This window comes from Bombina bombina, chromosome 3, assembly GCF_027579735.1.
Source record: "Bombina bombina isolate aBomBom1 chromosome 3, aBomBom1.pri, whole genome shotgun sequence".
NCBI lineage: Eukaryota > Metazoa > Chordata > Amphibia > Anura > Bombinatoridae > Bombina > Bombina bombina.
Window position 1 is genome coordinate 1,004,076,971 of NC_069501.1, and position 16,761 is coordinate 1,004,093,731.

The following is a 16,761-nucleotide window of genomic DNA, read 5'->3' on the forward strand; positions in this document are numbered from 1 at the left end:
GTCTTGGCGGTAGAGGCTGTACCGCTCACTTCTTCCAAGACTCGTAATACCGGCGTTAGGCAAATCCCATAGAAAAGATAGGATACGCAATTGACGTAAGGGGATTTGCTGTAGCCAAAAGTCGCGGAAGAAAAGTGAGCGGTACACCTTTACCTACATGACTCTAAATACCAGCGGGCGTTAAAAAGCAGCGTTAGGACCCCTTAACGCTGCTTTTTATGGCTAACGCAGAACTCTAAATCTAGGTGAATGTTATTAAAAAACCTTAATTAATATTTACATATTTGGTTTTCCGTAATCCATTCTAAATTCATACATAATTGAATACAATTGATATACAGCACCCAAATACATTTTCTTATATACGTAAAATACAATACTTAATTAAAAATATACATATTGATACAAATGGATACATAATATTAAACCTTAATTTATCTGATGTTAAAATCTGTTGGGTTACAGTGCAGACTAAAATAAATGCAGTAGCTTATTTACATTTTCTCTCTGCCCTACCGATAAACTCAAAACCTGCGGTTTACTTCTAGAGTGTATATACAGAAATATGTGATTTGTTACGAGCCTAAACTAATTAATAAGACCAAATTAATGACACCATTAATATGTCTTTTAAAAACAAACAGCCACAAAATTCTAGCTGAGCCACCAATAGAGGGTTAACCCCTTTCTAACCATGAAAGAGGTTAACCCCTAAAGTCTCTTAGTCACATGCCAGAAAGTGCCTGCCCACTGCCAAATAAAAGACCCTTGACAAGGGACCCTTAACAAGGAATCTTGGTCCCAAATAAAGTGCAGAGTCCTAAACTCCTTCAGTGCCAGTCTCCCCCAGAAGACAAGAGCACTTACCTGCACATCTAGCTGTCTGGCAGGAGGACAGCTCACAAGGTGTGAAAGGATACCACTCCTTACAGAGACCTGTGGAAAAAAGAAAGAACAGAGTAAACCTACTCTGGCTTTCTATATAAGGGCAGCAAAAAATGTTAGGAAAAGGCCCACCTCACAAGTTCCTAACTGCTTTAAAGCCACCACTACCCTACTGAAGAGATTAACATGGACTATTGCTATACCCAAAAAATCTTGCTAGTAGCGAAAGAAATCCAATATTCTTCAGACACAAAAAACTTCACCTCCTCCATAGACTGAGGCAAAGAGAATGACTGGGGATTGTGGGAAAGGGAGTGATACTTAACAGCTTTGCTTTGGTGCTCTTTGCCTCCTCCTGCTGGTCAATAGTGATATCCCCACTAGTAATTGATGATGTTGTGGACTCACCATATCTTATGAAAGACAGAAATATAGCAGCATCTTTATTTGTTTAATAAAATAACTGCACTAGGCAGTATTTTGGGGGTTAAGTTGATGGGAGTGGGGTGTTAAAAAAAATCGGCACTGAAAAGTGCCTTTACATTGCGGTCTATGGGAACTGCGTGTTCCCTGTAAATATGTATGTATATGCTTATATACAAACTAAAAAAATAAACCGGCAAAAGTCCTCAGTGCTGGTTTAAAATGAAGCTTTATTTTACCAATTTAAAAAGTCAGATAGGTGGGTCTAACATGTTTCGGTGTGTGTGCCTTAATCATAGACATAACCTTACTTAAAAAACTGTGTAATTTAAATGAAAGCCTTCATTTCTATTGGTAGTGCATTCAAGTCACATGTTAAGCTTCTAATTACATTTAAAGAGATAATACACTTCTAATACAATACATGTTAAATACATAGTAGAATCTTAGTTAATGAGCAAAATGTGTAGTCTTTTTATATTTTATATAATCTACTACTCATTTTAAGTTCAGACTAAGTTCTAATGCATTGTCTTTTTATCCTGCATTTGTTGTTTATGGAAATCTATTGAATTTACTGTTCCTTTAAGATCTATCCACAGGGATACAACAAAAATAAAGAATCTATATTGTGAAAAGAACCTGCAACCTATCATACTGTTTAACAGATAAAACTTTAAAAAGAGACCACTAATCATGAAACATAGAATAAGCCACCATGGGATGGAAATACAAACTGGTAGACCCAAACAGACCGGGAGTTCTTCAATCAATGCCCTATAACATCAACCATTACTCACGAGGACATTGAACCACCAATAATGTTGTCATTCTCATGAAAGAACACTCTTTATACATGTCAAAAATGTTCAGGATAAACTAAAATTCATTATTTCAATTTTGAAACTAATAAGAAGTTCATGGTTGAACACAACTGGTCTGTGTGTCTTTAGCTCACTGGCTAGTAAGGAAAACTCCCTTAGTCCATAGTGCTGTTAGTTGACAGTACTATGCTCCACTATCATAAAAATAAAATATTTATTTTTCAATACATTATTATTATTATTATTCTTTATTTATAAAGCGCAAACAGATTCCGCAGCGCTGTTCATAGGTAACAAAGATAAAAGGACAGTACAATATGAGACACCAGACAAAATTTAACAAACAAATACAGGGGTGAATTGGGAGCCCTGTTCCCGTGGGAACTTACAATCTAAATGGGTAGGAGGGTGAGAAACAGGAGGTGGGGACTGCAAAAGTGGGAATGATGTTAGTCTGAAGTTAGATGAGGGCAACTATTAGGCAAGTGGAATTCATTAGTTATTGATTTGGTGATAGGCTTCTCTGAATAAGAAGGTCTTTAGGGAGCGTTTAAAGGAGGAGAGGTTGGGGGAAAGTCTGACAGCTCAAGGAAGTGCGTTCCAGAGGGTTGGTGCCGCACGAGAGAAGTCCTGTAGTCTAGCATGAGAGGAGGTGATGGTAGAAGAGGCAAGGAGTAGATCGTTGTTGGATCTTAGGGGACGGGCTGGAGTATATTTGTTGATGAGTGAGGACAGGTATGGGGGGGCTGCATTGGTAAGGGCTTTGTAGGTCAGAGTGAGAATTTTGAATTTAATTCTGCTGTGAATGGGGAGCCAGTGAAGGGACTCACAGAGGGGTGCAGTGAATACAGAGCGTCGGGAGAGGTGGATTAGCCCAGCAGAGGCATTTAGGATGGATTGAAGGGGGGAGAGGTGGAAGAGAGGAAGGCCAGTTAGTAGGTAGTTACAGTAGTCAAGCTTGGAAATTACTAGGGAATGGATTAGCTGTTTAGTAGTTTCAGCACTCAGAAAAGGACGAATTTTGGAGATATTGCGTAGGTGGTTGTGACAGGATGAAGAGAGCGATTGGATGTGGGGTATGAAGGACAGATTGTAGTCGAGTGTAACTCCTAGGCAGCGGACTTGGTGTGATGGGGAGATAGTGGTGTCACTGACAGTGATAGTAAAGTTAGAAACTGGAGTAGAATTAGTTGGGGGGATTAGAAGAAGCTCAGTCTTGGACATGTTGATTTTTAGGTGGTGAGAGGCCATCCAGGAAGAAATGCCAAATAAGCAGTCGCTGATGTGAGAAAGGACAGAAGGAGAGAGTGCAGGGGTATATAGATAGATCTGAGTATCATCAGCATAGAGGTGATAGTTGAAGACATAGCTACTGATAAGTTTACCCAGTGAGGAAGTATAAATAGAGAAGAGTAGAGGGCCTAGAACAGAGCCTTGAGGTACTCCAACAGACAGAGGCAATGGAGAGGAGTCACCAGCAAATGAGACAGAAAAGGAGAGGGCAATTTCACAGAGCCCAAGGGAGCTGAGAGTCCGTAGGAAGAGGGGATGGTCAACAGTGTCAAAGGCAGCAGACAGGTCAAGTAAGATAAGTATAGAATAGTGGCCATTGTTTTTAGCAGAAAGAAGATCATTAGTAACCTTGGTGAGGGCAGTCTCAGTTGAGTGTTGGGGACGGAAGCCAGATTTCAGGGGGTCAAGCAATGAGTTGGAGGATAGGAAGTGTGTTAGGCGATCGAAAACTAGTTTTTCCAGGACTTTAGAAGCTAGCGGAAGTAGTGATATGGGGCGGTAGTTTGCACAAGAATTGGGGTCGAGGGAGGGTTTTTTGAGGATGGGGGTGACCTTTGCATGTTTGAAGGATGATGGAAATGAACCAGTAGTAAGGGATCAGTTGAATATGTGAGTAAGAGCTGGGGTGAGGGTAGAGGACAGAGAAGGTATTAGATGTGAAGGGATAGGGTCAAGTGGGCAGGTAGTGAGGTGTGAGGAAGATATTAGGGAACTCACTTCATTCTCAGTGGTTGGGGGGAAGGTACTGAGAGTGTTGGAGGGGGTGACGGGGGGCGGAGATGAAAGGTTGCAGTCTTGTGGTGGGATGTTACTTCGGATAGTAAGTGTTTTGTTGAAAGGTAGTCTGCCAAGTCTTGAGCACTAAAGTCAGATGAAGGGGGTGGGGCAGGTGGATAGAGGTGAGTGTTGAAAGTGGAGAAGAGATGTTTAGGGTTTGAGGAGTGAGAAGATATGAGAGAAGAGAAGTAGTTTTGCTTGGCTAAGTGAAGGGCAGAGGAGTAAGAATAAAGAATGAACTTATAGTGTAGGAAATCGGGTTCAGCGCGGGATTTCCTTCCTTCATAACGGAATTACATGAATATGATTATAAATGGACAGTACACACATTAAAGGGATATGAAACCCAATTTTTCTCTCATGATTCAGAGAAAATTTTATACAACTTTCTAATTTACTCCTATTATCAATTTTTCTTTGTTCTCTTGGAATCTTCTTTTGAAAAGCAGGAATGTAAGCTTAGGAGAATGTCCATTTTTTTTGTTCAGCACCTGGGTTAGAGCTTGATGATTGGTGGCTAAATTATTAGGTCTGCAGTTGACTTGTGATTCCGAGATACTTTAAACATGCATATTAAGTCCTTTTAGCAAGTATGACTCATCAAATAAACATCTTAGTTTCTCAACTAGTGCTTGATACACTAATGCAATTTAAACTACAATGAATAGTATGCAAATTTATACATAAAAATGTAAGGAACTTAATCAGATAAAAAAGTGCATCAGGTTCGGAGCACATAATGAAATACCAGATTGTGAAATATTACAGTTTGCCAAGATTAAGGGCTAGAGGAGTACAATTTAGCACTGCTGGAGTGTAAACTATGCTAGATGGAAGCTTTTTGTGAGCGTCAGTTTGAGGTCATGTTACAAGTTTAAATTAAAAAGTTTGTACGTGAGCGTAAACTCAGTGCGCACTACAAAAATATGCTCACTTTTTACCTATTGCTTAATAGGACTTTAATGCGAAAGGCTTAATGTAAAAAGAGTTTAATCTACCAAAATGAGTCTATAATGTATTTTGGTTTCCCACAATGCAAATGAGTGATATTAAGCTTGTTTTTTGGGGAGCTTAATGTGACTTAAAGTGAAGGTAAACTTTGATGAATGAAAGCCTGTTTTTTAAAAATACTATTAAAAACAGGGGCACTTTAATTCATCAAAGTTTACATAGCAGTCGTTTTGATTAAAAACTTACCTTTTTATCTTTTCACAGCCAGAGCAGCTTCCCCCTCCTGGAAATCCTCTCTTTACGCGTCAGCAATGACTAATCCGGCTTCCTCCAATTACAGCATGGCCTCAGGCAATGACTACCCTGGGGGGAAAGCCGTGATTGGAGGAAGCCGGATTAGTCATTGCTGACGTGTGAAGAGAGGAAATCCAGGTGGGGGAAGCTGCTCTGGCTGTGAAAAGAAAAAAAGGTAAGTTTTTAATCAAAACGACTGCTTTGTAAACTTTGATGAATGAAAGTGCCCCTGTTTTAAATAGTATTTTTAAAAAACAGACTTTCATTCACCAAAGTTTACCTTCACTTTAACGTAAAAAATTAACTAATTTCCCCTAAACTTCACACATTACAATAATTTATCTATTCAAACATATTCAGAAAATTTCAGGACATTTGGCAAAACTTATGAAAAGATATTCACATTTAACTATTTTTTCAATCCTAAAATATCTAATATGAGCAGCTTAATGTAAAAAGAGCTTAATGTACAAAAATTCGCCTAAACATCAATCAATATCCTTGAAACTTAGCACAACCTCAGTTTTCCCCTATTCAAGCCTATACTAGAAGCTTAATGTATTTTGGTTTCCCACAAGTCAAATGAGTGATGACATTAAGCTTGTTTTTGGGGAGCTTACTGTGGCTTAAAGGGACAGTCAACACCAGAATTTTTGTTGTTTAAAAAAATAGATAATCCCTTAATGACCAATTCCCCAGTTTTGCATAACCAACACAGTTATAATTATACACGTTTTACCTCTGTAATTACCTTGTATCTAAGCCTCAGCAGACTGCCCCCTTATTTCAGTTCTTTTGACAGACTCTCAGTTTAGGCAATCAGAGCTGTCTCCATGGTAAATTCATGTGCATGAGCTCAATGTTTTCTATATGAAACACATGAACTAATTACCTCTAGTGGTGAAAAACTATCAAAATGCGTTTAGATTAGAGACGGCCTTCAAGGTCTAAGAAATTAGCATATGAACCTCCTAGGTTTAGCTTTCAACTAAGAATACCAAGAGAACAAAGTAAAATTGGTGATACAAGTAAATTGGAAAGTTGTTTAAAATTGCATGCCCTATCTGAATCATGAAAGTTTTTTTTAGACTTGACTGTCCCTTTAACGTGCAAAAAAGAACTTAGGTGTTAATCAATTTCCCCCCAAACTTCACACAATAGAAGACTCTATCTATTCAAACATATTTGTAAAATTTCAACATGTTTGATAAAAGATACCAAAAGATATTCACATTTAACTATTTTTTACAATCCTAAAACATATAATGTGAGCAGCTTAAAGGGTTACTGAACCCAATTTTTTTGTTTCATGATTCAGATAGAGCATGCAATTTTTTAGCAGCTTTTTAATTTACTTCTATTATCAGTTTTTCTTCATTCTCTTGCTATCTTTATTTGAAAAAGAAGGCATCTAAGCTAAGGAGCCAGTAACTTTATGGTTCAGCACCATGGACAGCACTTGTTTATTGGTGCTGTCCAATCAGCAAGGACAACCCAGGTTGTTCACCAAAAATGGGCCGGCATCTAAACTTACATTCTTGCTTTTCAAATAAACATACCAGGAGAATGAAGAAAATGTGATAATAGAAGTAAATTAGAAAGTTGCTTAAAATTGCATGCTCTATCTGAATCACAAAAGAAAAAAATTGGGTTCAGTGCCCCTTTAATGTAAAATGAGCTTAACCCCTTAGTGACCAGAGCACTTTTCCATTTTCTGTCCGTTTGGGACCAAGGCTATTTTTACATTTCTGCAGTGTTTGTGTTTAGCTGAAATTTTCCTCTTACTCATTTACTGTACCCACACATATTATATACCGTTTTTCTCGCCATTAAATGGACTTTCTAAAAATACCATTATTTTCATCATATCTTATCATTTACTATAAAAATTTTTATAAAATATGAGGAAAAATGGAAAAAAACACACTTTTTCTAACTTTGAACCCCAAAATCTGTTACATATCTACAACCACCAAAAAACACCCATGCTAAATAGTTTCTAAATATTGTCCTGAGTTTAGAAATACCCAATGTTTACATCTTCTTTGCTTTTTTGTAACTTATAGGGCCATAAATACAAGTAGCACTTTGCTATTTTCAAAACATTTTTTTTTCAAAATTAGCGCTAGTTACATTGGGACACTGATATCTTTCAGGAATCCCTAAATATCCATTGACATATATATATATTTTTTTAGAAGACATCCCAAAGTATTGATCTAGGCCCATTTTGGTATATTTCATGCCACCATTTCACCGCCAAATGCGATCAAATACAAAAAATTGTTCACTTTTTCACAAATTTTTTCACAAACTTTCAGTTTCTCACTGAAATTATTTACAAACTGCTTGTGCAATTATGGCATAAATGGTTGTAAATTCTTCTCTGGGATCCCCTTTGTTCAGAAATAGCAGACATATATGGCTTTGGCATTGCTTTTTGGTAATTAGAAGGCCGCTAAATGCCACTGCGCACCACACGTGTATTATGCCCAGCAGTGAAGGGGTTAATTAGGGAGCATGTAAGGAGCTTTTTGGGGTATTTTTAGCTTTAGTGTAGTGTAGTAGACAACCCCAAGTATTGATCTAGGCCCATTTTGGTATATTTCATGCCACCATTTCACCGCCAAATGCGATCAAATTAAAAAAAACATTACATTTTTCACAATTTTAGGTTTGTCACTGAAATCATTTACAAACAGCTTGTGCAATTATGGCACAAATGGTTGTAAATGCTTCTCTGGGATCCCCTTTGTTCAGAAATAGCAGACATATATGACTTTGGCGTTGCTTTTTGGTAATTAGAATGCTGCTAAATGGCGCTGCGCATCACACGTGTATTATGGCTAGCAGTGAAGGGGTTAATTAGGTAGCTTGTAGGGAGCTTGCAGGGTTAATTTTAGCTTTAGTGTAGAGATCAGCCTCCCACCTGAAACATCAGACCCCCTGATCCCTCCCAAACATCTCTCTTCCCTCCCCTACCCCACAAATGTCCCCGCCATCTTAAGTACTGGCAGAAACTCTGCCAGTACTAAAATAAAAGGAAAATTTGTGCATTTTTGTGCATTTTGTTTTAGCATATTTACATATGATTCTGTGTAGGATCCCCCTTAGCCCCCAACCTCACTGATCCCCCACCCAACAGCTCTCTAACCCTCCCCCTCTGACTTAATGTGCGCCATCTTGGGTACTGGCAGCTGTCTACCAGTACCCATTTTAGTGAAAATATGTTTTTTTATTAAAAAAATTTCCCTTTTCTGTAGTGTAGCTTCCCCCCCCCCAATACCAACCCCCCACCCCTTCCAGATCGCTTAAATGCTTTTTTTAAAAAATGTTTATTTCATTTTTTAATACACTTTACTCTTTACTTTTTTTCTGTAATGTAGCGGTTCCCACCCGCTCCCGCCCCGTGCACGCGCCCGCCCGCCACCCACCGTGCACGCGCGCGCGCCCGTGCGCGCCCCCGAAGGCTCCGCCCCCGATCCCGCCCCCCTCCACCTTCCAGATCTCACCGATGGCCGCCCACCCGCCTCCCAAGTCGGCTCCCACCCACCAACGATACCGGCCATCGATGTCCGGTGCAGAGAGGGCCACAGAGTGGCTCTCTCTGCATCGGATGGCCAGAAAGTGTTATTGCAGGATGCCTCGATGTCGAGGCATCACTGCAATAACCGGAAAGCAGCTGGAAGCGAGCAGGATCGCTTCCAGCTGCTTTCCAGACTGAGGACGTGCAGGGTACGTCCTTGGTCGTTAACTGACATTTTTTAGAGGACGTACCCTGCACGTCCTCGGTCGTTAAGGGGTTAATGTGCAAAAATGTGCCTAAACATCCATAAATTGCCTTGAAACTTGGCACAGCATCAGTTTTTCCCTATCCAAGCCTATCCTAGAAGTTTCATGGATTTTAGTGTCCCACAAGGCAAATGAGTGACATTAAGCTTGTTTTTTTGAAGCGCTTAATGTGGCTTAACGTACAAAAAACAACTTAGATATTAACTTCCCCCAAACTTCATACAATACAAGACTTTATATATTCAAACATATTCTGAAAATTTCAGGACATTTGGTCAAGCATACCAAAAGATATTCACATTTTAACTATTTTTTTTTACAATTCTAAAACATCTAATGTGAGCAGCTTAAAGTGAAGGTCAATTTGGATGAATTAGTGCTCGGTTTTTAATAAACCTATTTAAAACAAGTGCACTTTAATTCATCAAAATTGACATTTTACTCCTTTTCTTAAAAAAACGTATCTTTTAATCCTGTCAGCCGCTGCAGCACTTCCTCCACCCGTCGCAAGCCCTCTTCGCGGGTCCAACATGACGAATCCGGCTTCCTCCAATCATGGCTTTACCCCCGGGGCGATCATGGCCTGATGCAACGCCGTGATTGGAGGAAGCCGGATTCGTCATTTTGGACCCGGAAGAGGACTTGTGATGGGCGGAGGAAGCACTGCAGCAGCTAACAGGAATTAAAGTTAAGTTTTTGAAGGAAAGGAGGGAATGTGAAAAACTGTCCAAATGCATTCAGATAAGAGGCGGCCTTCAAGGGCTAAGAAATTAGCAAATGAACCTAGTTAGGTTAAGCTTTCATCCAAGAATACCAAGAGAAAAAAATCAAAATTGATGATAAAAGTAAATTGGAAATTTGTTTAAAATTTGTATTCACCAACAGAGTGGCGGTCCGTTAACGGTAAAGTACAGTTTTTTCAGAACCATGATTTTAATTTCTTATGAGCTGCAAAAGGTATTTAAAAGAATATTAGTAAATATCAGCTCAGCCAGTAATAATTAAAACTCAATTAAGGTTATGCCCATAATTAATTTTCAATATATGGGCAAACATGGCTTATAAAAGCAAGTGGGAACTTCACACAGACCAATGTTCTTTTTGCTTGTGATAGTCTGTGTGCACAACTAAATAAATATGCTGTGCAGCATAATGAAAACAAAGTTCACATCTGTGCGTCAGCTTGGAGCACCACATATTAGCAAATAACATCAATAAGTCACACACAGTAATATATCTGAATATATATGTGTTAGCATGCACAACAGCATGCCTTACAAAACACACAATAAACCCATTCGAAATGGGAGAGTCAAATTAAAATTGTACAACATTATTGCATATTTTTAATACAAAACTGCCTTATGTTCATCAAAAAAAAATACATCAACGTAATTTAATAAATGTAACTGATTTTCTGAACAATTACTTATCAACATCTGGTGGTTGTAGTCCTGCCATACTCACACAGTATGCATTGTCTTTAGTAGCTAATTAAGTAATTAATTAATTATCAATATTTGATTACCTGTTGAGGTTGTAGTATATGTAGTTTCCTTTAAAAACCCATACAATTCTTTTAATTCTATTGAATTCTACAGCACTCACACCGGATCTCCCACACTATGAGCTGTGTTCCAAAAGTGCTGGCACGTTGTTGTCAATACGAAGTTCAACCTTTATTTACAAATGGTTAAACTCTTATCTTTTGCTTCAGTCCAGTTAACATAAAATAACCAATGAAGAAAGTTAATGAACTGAAAACAGTCTGAATAAATTAATTACTTTCACTTTGCTTTCTGAACCTTAAAGGGTCATATTAGTGGTATTAGTGTGTTTCAAAATACAATTCTAAGTACTTTTCCCAATATGCTTGTTTTCAAAAATGTTTCTTTTAAAATGTATAATTTTTTATCAGGTCATGAAACCCAAATGTTTTCTTCCATGATTCAGACAGAGCTTACAGTTTAAAACAACTTTCCAGTTTACTTCTATTATCTATTTTTGATTTTTCATTTGGTATCCTTTGTTGAAAAGCATACCTAAGTAGGCTCAGGAGCTGGCTGCTGATTGGTGGATGCACATATATGCCTCTTCTCATTGGTTTACCGATGTGTTCAGCTAGCTCACAGTAGTGCATTGCTGCACCTTCAACAAAAGATACCAAGAGAATCAAAGTTGATAAAAGAAATTAGAGAGTTGTTTAAAATTGTATGCTCTATCTGAACCATGAAAGAAAAATGTTGGGTTTCATGTCCCTTTAAGTGACTACTTTTAATGGTACATAGATTAAAATGAAATGTTTATGATTTAGATACAATATTAACCTCTTAAACATAGATATTGACGGCAGATAAGAGCCATAGGCCCAGCAAGTCTGCCCGATATTACCTAACAGTATAAACTGATCTAGTTCGTAGGATAGCCTTATGTTTCTCCCAGGCATTTTTAAAGTCCCCAACAGTGTTTGTCATTGCTACCTCTTGAGGAAGTTTATTCCATAAATCAATCACCCTTTCTGTAAAGAAGTGCTTCCTCAAATTACTCCTGAATCTACTACCCTTCAGCTTGAGATCATGACCCCTTGTTCTTGAATTTTCCATTTTTATGTAAAATACCCACAGCCTCAGTTTTACTAAGCCCTTTAACGTACTAATGCCATCATATCACCTCTTTCCCTTCTCTCCTCTAAGCTATACATATTTAGGTCATTGATCCTATCCTGGTAAGTTTTATTTTTTAAACAATGTAACATTTTGGTAGCCCTCTCTTGCACAGATTCAAGTTTGTTAATTTCCTTCTGAAGATGTGGCCTCCAGAACTGCACACAATACTCAAGATGAGGCCTAACTAGTGATCTGTAAAGTGGCATAAGAACCTTACTATTTCTCCTGCAAATACCTCTACCAATACATCCAAGCATTCTGTTATCCTTACTCGCTGCATTACTACATTGTTTACTACGTTTTAAATCATCTGAAATAATAATTCCCAATTCCTGTTCCTCATCTGTAACAGTTAGTAAAGTGTCATTGAGTCTGTAATTAACATTTGGATTTTTCTTCCCTAAATGCATTATTTACACTTTGCTGTGTTAAACTTTAGATCCCAGTCGTTTGTCCAATCCTCCAACTGTTGTATATCACTTCTCATTTTGTCTACCCCCCCCCCCCCCCGGAACATCCACTCTCTTACAAATTGTTGTATCATCTGCAAACAGACATACTTTCCCCTGTAGCCCTTTGCTGATATCACAGATAAATATGGTAAACAAAACAGGCCCCAGAGCTGACCCCTGAGGAATACCACTAGTAACAGCCCCCTCTGCTGCTTGAACTCCATTTACTAAGACACTTTGTTTTCTGTCCTCAAGCCAGCATTCCACCCAGTCTAGACCAAGGAGATACAGTTTGTGAATTTGTTTATTGTGTGGGACAGTGTCAAATGCTTTGCTGAATTCAAGATATGCTACATCAACTGCTCCACCCTTGTCTAATACTTTTGTTACATAATCAAAGAAGTTAATAAGATTAGTCTGACATGATCTCCCTGAAGTACCCTGTACGTCACTGATCATTAAGGGATTGTCTTCTTATAATAGCGCGGGTCTTGCCGCAATAGCGCAGTCTCACCCCTATAAAAAGGGGTTAAAGGGACATAAAACAGGTTGAGATCTGTGCATATCCTAAAAGGGCTAATTAATTAAAAATAGTTTGCATTAAAAAAATGTTTAAAAATTGCTGGCAAGTATTTTAAAATAATTTTCAAAAATAAGCAAAATGAATTACATAGCTAAGTTGCCAGGAGCAGCCAACTCCACCCAACCATTATTAGCGTTTAGACACAGGCATTGTATTTCAACTGAGTTCATTCAAGTCATGTTAAATTGTGCTTAATTTTAAAACTTCAGTGATATTTATACACTGTGATTCTACAGCAGTTCAGTACTATTGTATTCTTTAATAATGAGAAAAGAAATATTCAGAAGTGATAACTAGTTAGAAAATAACAGCTACCTTTGTGCTATTTATTGCATTTGTCTGAAAATGATAAATGAACGGCCCCTTTAACAAAAAACAAATATATCTTATAAAAAAACATTTCAATGACTCGTTCACGTGGTTAAATCCAATACTCTAAAGGGGGGAAAGGCTTGAAAAGTTAACATTTACATTATTCTATAACGATTTAGCAATGTCCTTGTCAGTTGATTGACTCCTGTGTAAGCCAGTAAATATGTAAGTTTCACTTTTGTTCTTAGCCAATCCTGACCCCAGATTACAAGTTTAGCGCAAGCGATATCGGATTTATTGCAGCTTTTTTAACTCATCAGATGTAGCGCATGTATTACAAGTAGAATTAAAAGGGTCATACTGTTTATTTACTGTAAATATTTCACATTCCAATGTTCTGCACATAGAAGAATGTTCTATGTATTTTTAAATACAAATTCCTATATGTATCTGTTTTTATCTATACCTATATATAATCATCTATATACAACATGTGTGTGTGTGTGTGTATAGATATATATTTTTACCAGAATACCATCAGATATATAGAATTATGTATTTATGAATTAATTGAACATTTTCTTCTATGTGAAATATTCATATATTCATGTCGGGTTAGCTCACTTGAGAACCTGCATTTGGGTTTGAGCGCGAGTAGGGTGCTTTTTCCACTTTTTTTGCTTCATTGACTTCTATGGGGGAATAGGTTATTGCGCGTGATATTCTAAGTTTGTTTTTTGCGTGCATAAGGTTAACGTGCAAGCAAAACCTTTTCACTTTCAATTTGTAATACGAGCAGTACCCGACACATGAAAAGAGAATACTTCTAGAGGAGTTAGCACATGAGCTGGCGCTATAAATAGCCTTAAATCTAGCCTAAAAAAAGTAAAAAAATATTTTAAAAAAGTATATATTTTTTTGTGATGCTGCTGGCTTTCTAGCAGCAGCACCAGATCTGCTGTCCACCTACTTCGATACTACCCTAAAGATATTCTACATAGGGAATAGCAGGTAAACGTTATTTCATTAAGAAATGAATTCTGAAAGACCCCATTATATACACATATATATGCATTATATAGATAAATAATTAATTTATCTTAAAATGTTTTGAAATTGTAAAGTACAGGTCTATTCAAACAGGCCTGAAACTACATCCCACACACAGACCTCCCCCTAGCTATACTCAAATACAGATGAGGCCTCAAAGAACAAAAGGAAATAAACATTTCTTCCAATAGTGAAGGCTGGTCACTTCAAAGGGATTTTTATCACATGGCACTCTCAGGTTTGAACGCCCATATATGGAGTTTCCTGCCTAAAGGGTCAGTTCATCATAGACCTCCTGTAGTCAGAGAGACCGGAAGTCTGCAGTTTGAGATACATTTCCAGGATGGCCAGGAAATGTAAATGTCTATCAGCTAAGTGTTAATTATTCCATAGTTAAATATACAAAACCCCAAACTCCTCGTCTGACTTAAAAGTATCTAAGAAAGTCTTTTAAAACCTGTGTATTTTGAAAGCATATAAGATTAAAACTTTAAAACTTAAATATATGAATTGTATAATTATCAGATCTATTTAAAATACTCAGATTATATAAATAATATATATATTGGTCTGGAGATATACCTTTATGCCTGATATGCTATATTAGATAAGTGTCTGCTGTATTGAGTGGGTAGCTGTATTGATGATATTAAAATATTTGACTATATTTCAAAATAAAACAACATTTATTTTTCTTTGTTTCAGGAATCGGGTGTGAAAATTAGGTTCCAAATATGACTAGTAGATACTGGTATATAAAGGCCTTTGTAATTTGTGCTGTGAATTATAGCATATGTTTTTATATACTCGGCATTGGAGATATACTAGATATGATATGATTCTATTAACCCCTAGAGTGCTAATGACGGCTCAGAGCCGTCATTAGCACTCAACTACCTTTTTTGCAATCTGGGGGCCCCCACCAGCTCCTACCCCGGCGATCGGGCCTGCATAGTGACAGGCATCGCCGGGGCTTCCCTTTACGTGCGGTGACGTAGGCACAATGACGTGATGACGTCACCACGCAACTTTATTTAAAATTGTCAATACAAAGTATAGGGAAAGGGGGCATGCTGCTTAGAAACCTGAATCTCAGGGATCTAATCAGCTACAGACCCCCAAGACAGAGCATTGGAAAGGTAATCACCTAAAATTTGAAAATAGTAAAAAACGAAGGAAAATAGTAAAAAACAGAAAAATATTAAATTCAGCTTAGAACTCAAATGGCTAAAATCAAATAGTATGACTAATTATCAACTGATATACAAATAACGTAAATATAAATATATCTATATTGTATTATAACTACTAGTCCACTCATAGAAATATGACTTTTAAATACATCTTTTAACATATTATGAGTATGAAATATATATATATATATATATCTCATATGTGTGTGTATATATATATATATATATATATATTCTACGTGTACCCATGTTTAGTCTCCAAAATACATGCTCAGTTATATTAGATGGGCCACATACTGAACAGATAGTTTATTAATACTAGGAAGTAATAAATATATTGAATATACAGTTAAGAAAATATACTTTTCTGTAGTAGTATTTGCTAATGAAACCACAATCCGATGTCTATTGCCCCCCCCCCCCCCGGTGTTTAATACGAGAATTGCAACCAAAGGGTATTTTAAATTGTCAGGGGATTTAAAATTATTATATGCATTTCCATAGGCCAATGAGAGATAAGCTCAGACTAAAAGGGCATACCCAAAGAATTCCATTGGGTGATTTAGAAATGAAGGTGAAATTGGTCTCAGACAAAAAGACTATGCAAAGAAGGGAAGTAAGAAAAAAACACACCTTGGTTTGGGGCCTGGTTTGGAATAACTCTCTGTGTTTGTGATACCCTGTTTGCAAAAATACCTTCATGTATGAGTTTGGAAAACTCCGATTGAAAAAGCTGAACTCTCATATTGGTTACTGGTAATGTATTAACAGTTGTTTTATATTTTTTAATGTTTTAAATCAAAGGTATTCTATAGCTATAGTTAAATTGTAGCTGCGATTTGTAAGTATAATTTATAGTTATAATTTACATTTTAGAGACCTGTGTAGTCTATAAAAAAATCATATCTAGCATTGAGTAATTTACTGTTGAGAGGAAAGGTTTTGTATTCCATATTGATAAATTAATTTGTATTTACTGTGAACTCTCTTAAGAATTGCACATAAATGGGCTATTATGTTGAATTGATAATTGTATAACAATCTCTGGGTTTAAGTGAAGTATATTAGATTACGTTGGGTGGAAAATAGTGAATTATATTTCCCTGGAAATTCCATTAGATTGTGGGGGTTAAGCTAAGATTTAATTGTGAGATTTAAACATAGGTGAGTACAAGTGTTGTTAAATAAGTTATATATATTAAATTGGTTAAACTTTCTGGATATTTAAAAAATGTTCTAGTATAATTCATGTGTGAGATTTAATAA

General features: G+C 37.0%; 1 protein-coding gene across 3 annotated transcripts in view; it reads right to left on the reverse strand.

Annotated features, from left to right (window-relative positions):
* Window positions 1-16,761, reverse strand: part of STAT6 (signal transducer and activator of transcription 6) — a 465,172-nt gene that overhangs the window by 365,808 nt on the left and 82,603 nt on the right. The window contains exon 1 of one of the 3 annotated variants that reach the window (XM_053708173.1): window positions 10,768-10,832. The exons of the other annotated variants lie outside the window; for them this stretch is intronic. The gene's annotated coding sequence lies outside the window, so the exon portion shown is untranslated. Of the gene's footprint in view, window positions 1-10,767; window positions 10,833-16,761 lie in introns of those variants that run through there. 3 annotated transcript variants of the gene reach the window in all.